Genomic DNA, 6122 nt, shown 5'->3' on the forward strand with positions numbered 1-6122 from the left:
GCCCCAAATCAGAGCTCCAGTTAGTCTGACTTGTGCTACAACTTCCAGCAGCTGTGTGTGCCGATTTCAAACTCTGCCGCGACTGGTTCACCTTCCAGCATGGCTTCATTGTGACGCGTTGCCCTGGTGGCAGGGACGTGGCCAGAGGCACAAAGATCATTGACCTTTACGCACCTGGAGCTTCCTACTCCGGAAAACTGCAGCCACTGCCTCAACCAAGCAAGGACAGTCCCGCATAGCCTGCCTGTCTGCCGTGACTCCGGCTGGAAAGGTACTGTAGCGGGGAGTGGGGTCCCCGAGGTCCCAGACACGGACTTGTGCCCTCACGGCTTAGTTGGACTCCATTGGTCCCGAGAAATCCATTCAAAACCATATCCAGAGTGCTGCGTTGATCATTGTTTTTCCAGCTACAGTGAGAAAGTAGTACACATCAGTAAGCACTTGATCGTAAAGGCTGCTAGCACAATATTGCCCTAATTGGAAACCGTGCATTTAATGCAATACTTTGTACCAGTATAACTTAAAAAGTATTTCGCAGATTTTTATTGTTTTGGACTTGATTTACTGATAATGCAAAAGCTAATCTTCATTAACCTGCGTGGAGTCTTTTTGTGATGTATTCATTGTGTTAATGTGGGTGTGTGATGCACGCATTCTTTACATATTGCCTCTTTAGATAAACCTGCTTGCTCTGCCCCAAGCTACCAGAGGGTGAGCACAGGTTATCTCATTTGTGTATCTAGCTTACCCTGACTAGAGTAGTGGTCCTGCCTGGCTTGGTGTGTACCTTAGTCAACCAGAAAACCCATTTCTAACAATCAGTAAGACCTCATATATGCGCTTTGCCCACACACTTTGTTCTGCATATTTCTCAATACCTATCTTCTGTGAGCATCTCATATTTGTCATGTACAGAAGACTTTTTTACATTGGTAAGCATCTCTCTTCCACACAAACACTGCATCTAATTATTGCGAGCATCCCATGAGATTTATTCTTATTGCAAATTTATGTCATAGGGCTTCTTATATTTTTGCACTAGATAATGCAGTTTGAGTTCACGCTACACTCATATCATTCATCTGTAATAACTCTTCCCATAGGTCAGACAACAAAAGATTTTTGCATTGTGTTTTATACTTTGTGATGCATTAAGGGTTTCTCCACCCTCCAGCCACAGGAATGCAGGCAATAAGCATTCAGTATTTGGAAAACTATTATCGCTCTCTATCTTGTCCCTTGCTAAACCAGGGGCTTCCAAAATGGATCCGACTCACTTCAATGTTGTCAGACACACACACAAAATCCTTAACCATGCATGTGGCACATGCTCACTGTACACACACACATGTATGCAAACATACACACATGTATGCACACACATGCAAACACACCCACACACCCACGCACACACACACACGTACGTACACACACACACACACACACGCACAGACACACACACACACACACACACACACACACACACTCTCACTAAACAGGTACATGGAATGTTGGTTCATGGTTCTGTGTTTCATCATGCTCAATTGCACTTGAAACTGTGTGAAGTTTTAAGCCTGATGGTGGGTTAGCCCAGGATACTGTTATTGAAAATTAGGTCTCAAGCCCCTAAGTTTCATGTACTTGCACCACAAGTTCAATAACTGAGCACAACCATCTCTGTGCCTCCCTTGAGTAACCAGCAGTGCCTCGTACAACTCCAAGTCCACAGAATGAACTTTGGCTCACCTGAACTATTACCTGGAGGTAAGTCTCCAGAGTCCCTGAACAGAAGCAAATTCAGCACCACCTGCCTCCAAAATCCAGTATTCATCAGACCAGCAACGTACAGCCAGCGAGTGGATCAAGAAAATCGCAAAAGAGGGCCGCTGCTACTACCACTGCTAATAAGTAAGTGTATTATAGGGTTGTGTCTAGTGTACAATATGAATACTTTATTGCCCAATCTTTTTGGATACTTTTTTGGTCAAATTGTGACAATGCACTCCCTTTCCCAGCATCACATCATTTGTGCATTTTCTCTTTCTATGCTGAGTACTGAAATATTCTGTAGTATTGTACGTGCATTACTGTGATCAAAAACAAAAACCTTACAATGTCATATGATGTTCCCCAACAGATTCATTTTTAGTCACAAGTACAAATATACTTTGCTTTCGGAGATGTTCTTGACCAAATTGCCTGTCATAGTGAGCAAAATGAGAACTTTCAGGTAGGTTCCTCTGCCACTGCAAAATATAAGCTGCTTTGTCATATGTATTGCTGAAACACTTTAGTCAGGTAAGTTGCAGACTAGAATGCTCTTTTTGCTGTGGGAACCTAACGGTGTCATAAAGTACCTGGATAGACCTTCTAGGAAGTCTTTACACACACTTGCTGTCACACTACATTGGGAGAGGGTCCTTATGCTGGAGGGAGGTTTTGCCCCTAACACTCCCTGTGTTGATCACATGTGAGGGTGCACACAAAAAAACTGTGTGCAACTTTTAAACTGCAGTTAATTATTCTCTATATCCCCAAATAGCAGCTGATATAAACTTATTTTTCCTTTTCTCCAAGAATGGACATCCAGAAATTATTTGTAAAGAAACAGCCAAGTGAAGTGAACCTATATTCAGACAAATCAGAAATTAATGTGATTCATTGCAATAATATGCCATAGCTGCAGTGTGCAATTCAATATGGAGTTGGGGGAGCAGATTTAGAAACATCAAGTGATTACACCCGAGCCCCAGAAACATTTTGTGGAGTTGTCACTGCCTCAGGTGATTGAAGAAACAGTTGTTTTGCATCAACAACAAGTCTTCAGGATAACGAGGGAACACTTGGAAGCGCAATGGCATCAACCCAACTGCATGATAGCACTGTGCCCATTCAAATCATTGTAACACAGTAACAAACTAAGAAAAATCGCATTCTGCATTTTCAAGAAAGATGGTTCCAGGATTTCCCCTGGCTGCATTTCACCGATAGAGCGGCATGATTGCTATGCTTTCACTGTGCAAACACTAAGGGCCATATGTAGGTAGTCCAATACCGGTCGGTAACGGCCGATTTTCGGTAAATATACTGTTACCGACCGGTATTTAGGCTTTTGCTATGTAGGGGGATCATTTCTGTATTCGGTAATTTACCGAATCGGTAAAATTACCGAATCGGTAATTTTACCGATTCGGTAAATACCGAATACAGAAATGAGATGTAGGGGGAGTGTGTCGTGGGTGTGGGGATTCGTTATTTACCACCAACTAAAAGTTGGTGGTAAATGACGAATAGGTGTAAAAATGCATTTTTGTGCACTGTGAAGTGTGCAATGTGGCAGACATACATGCCCCTAGGGCATGTATGTGCGCCACATGTGCACACATGGACGAATCAGGGGTGCAACAGGGTGTCAATGTGACACCCTGCCACCCATGATGATGCCTCCCCCCATTACCGAATCGGTATTTACCGATTCGGTAATGGTAACTGGCTTCCCATTGATTCCTATTGGCCTCCTGGCCCATAGGAATCAATGGGAAACAAGTTACCATTACCGAATCGGTAATTACCGATTCTAAAATACCGACACTTACCAAATCGGTATTTTTTTACCTACATTACATTTACCGATTCACAAATACCAAATCGGTAAAATTCGGTATTTAAGAATCGGTAAATGTAATTTACCTACATATGGCCCTAAGTCACTGAAATTAACTGAGATTTACAAGAACACAGAGGAAGCATTTTGCAGCACCGGTTATACCACCTGGAAGAAGGCAATAGAAAGGTTCAAAAAGCACCAGAATAGTTATGCACATTAATATGCACTGAGCCAACTAGCACAGTATAGAGGAGGCCAACCATTCAATCAACATCAATCAACAGTTCTCACAGCAAGTCCAACAACAACAGAAAGAAGCCTGACTTTGTCTTAACAAGATCATTCATACCATAGCTCTTCTGTCAAAGCAAGGCCTTGCCCTTCGAGGTCATGATGACAGCGATGGGAATTTCCGTCAATTTCTTTTTGCATGAGAAGAGGATGTGCGTTTTACAAAACAGTGGATTATAGCAAATCGAGCAGAATATCTCAGCCCAAACATCCAAAATGAAGTTCTTTGGTTATTGTCCTATGCAATTTTTCATCAATTTTGTACAAATATTAGTGAGAATCCATACACAGTAATTGTTGATAGCGCCCAGCATATATCTGGTCAGCAACAAGAAAGCTTTTGTATTTGTTACACTGACCAAGATCTGTACCCTCATGAGCATTTTATTGGACTGTATCAGGCTGATAATACTCGTACTGCAATTGCTACAGCTGTAAAGGATGTTTTATGCCACCATGGTCTTTCTCTGTCATAGCTGAGAGCACAAACATATAATGATGTAGCAAATATGGCAGGGAAATTCCATGGTGCACAAGCATTAATATGCCAATAACAACCTCTTGCTGTTTATGTCCTTTCTGGAGCACATTGTAAAAATCCAATCCATGGCGGCAGCACATGCACATAAATGTATCATAATGGAAGATGCACTACTTTATGTCCAAGAACTTGGGAAATCTGTGACATGCTGTACAATATTCTCAGACCTCATTCAGCACAGTGTATAAGGTGCTGCAAATGTGTTTAAAATAAAGCCACTGTGTTCAACACGCTGGACGGTCCATGTAAAAGATGTACAAAAATTAATGGATAATTGTGAACCTTATCTGGAAACCCTAGAACAATTATCAACATTCAAGTCCAGTGGTGATGTGTCTGCTTGTGATCTTGGTTTGTTGGCACACTTTCAGAGAGGAACAACTATCCTAGGTCTTCAGATGGCTCTCCAAGTACTGCTGCTTCTGGAGTGTTTTAATATTCTCATGCACGGACGATGACAAACTGTGTCAGATTTACTAGGTTCTGTGAATATAGCAAGGACTGCAATACCAAAGCTTCATAGTGATGAGTCGCTCTATTGTCTGCTCGATTCCAAGAACCACATGACTGCTAAGTGCCATCTTAATGCCATTGAAATGCCACAACTGCAGTGAATCCTTAAACGGAAAGATGATGGTGCAGCAGAAAGTCTTCATCCTGCAGCTGCCAGGGATTGCTATCACCCTCAGTGTTTTGAACTTTTAGATACAGTTTCTCTTCATTTCTCTCAGCATTTTGACCAGGAAGGAAGGCATCCAAACCTATGAAAAACTTGAAAAGGTGCTTTTTAACAGGGAATGGCATTGCAACTATTGCTCAATACAAATAAATTGACCCTTTGCTGCTTTCAGCTCAATTAACTATATTATCAAGTATGTTCAAGTACTCTTCAGTCTGGGAATTAGCAGAGATACTCCGAAAAATGCTACCAACAGAGAGAGCTTTCTTTTTACAGGATGAGAAGGTACTGCAGATTCTTTTGGTTATCCCAGTATCTTCTTGTGAGGCTGAGAGCAGCTTCAGTGGTCTCCACCGACTTTTAAAAATATGTCTCAAATCAACTATGTCCCAGAAAAGACTGACTCAATGTAGCTGGATGCAACTTACATAAAGAGATGGTGGACTCAGTTGATCTACAGACAATAGTGAAAGAATTTGTCCTCTCCTCTCAACGGCACAAGAAATTATTTAACTTTTCAAATAAAAGTTCATAATTTTATTAAAGCTGCCTGCAGCAAGAAAAAACAATTTCTAATTAGTCCAATTGCATTTTGAGGTTTAGGAATGTTGTTAAGAGCATTTAGTTTAGTCTTAATTTTTTTTGTCCTACCTTTGTTTGCTTGGTGCACAAAGATGCAAGATTCATCAACATGTTTTTTCACATTTGGTCTAATAACTTTGTGAATGTAAATAAGAATAAAGCATACTTAAAAACTGTGACTACATGCCTGCCTTTCTAATATTTCACTTAAAAACCACGCAATTGTATCAGTTTAACGAAGCATGCGCTTCTTACACAATGGGCAATTTGTATCGGATCACTGGAAAGTCCACAAGGTTGTCCCTAACCGGATTTCCCCCCCCCCCCCCCCCCCCATAAAATCACTGGTTGTGTTCACACACTCAAAGGCATGATACTGCTGATACCTCTGACATTTTAAAATATGCAAATAAAATTGTTAT

At 41.3% G+C, this 6122-nt stretch overlaps 1 pseudogene; it reads left to right on the forward strand.

Annotated features, from left to right (window-relative positions):
• Nucleotides 1–2854: 2854 nt before the first annotated feature.
• Nucleotides 2855–4374, forward strand: LOC146802446 (zinc finger MYM-type protein 1-like; annotated as a pseudogene).
• The last annotated feature ends 1748 nt before the right edge of the window (nt 4375–6122 follow it).

This window comes from Triturus cristatus, chromosome 8 (genome assembly GCF_964204655.1).
Source record: "Triturus cristatus chromosome 8, aTriCri1.1, whole genome shotgun sequence".
Classification (NCBI taxonomy): domain Eukaryota; kingdom Metazoa; phylum Chordata; class Amphibia; order Caudata; family Salamandridae; genus Triturus; species Triturus cristatus.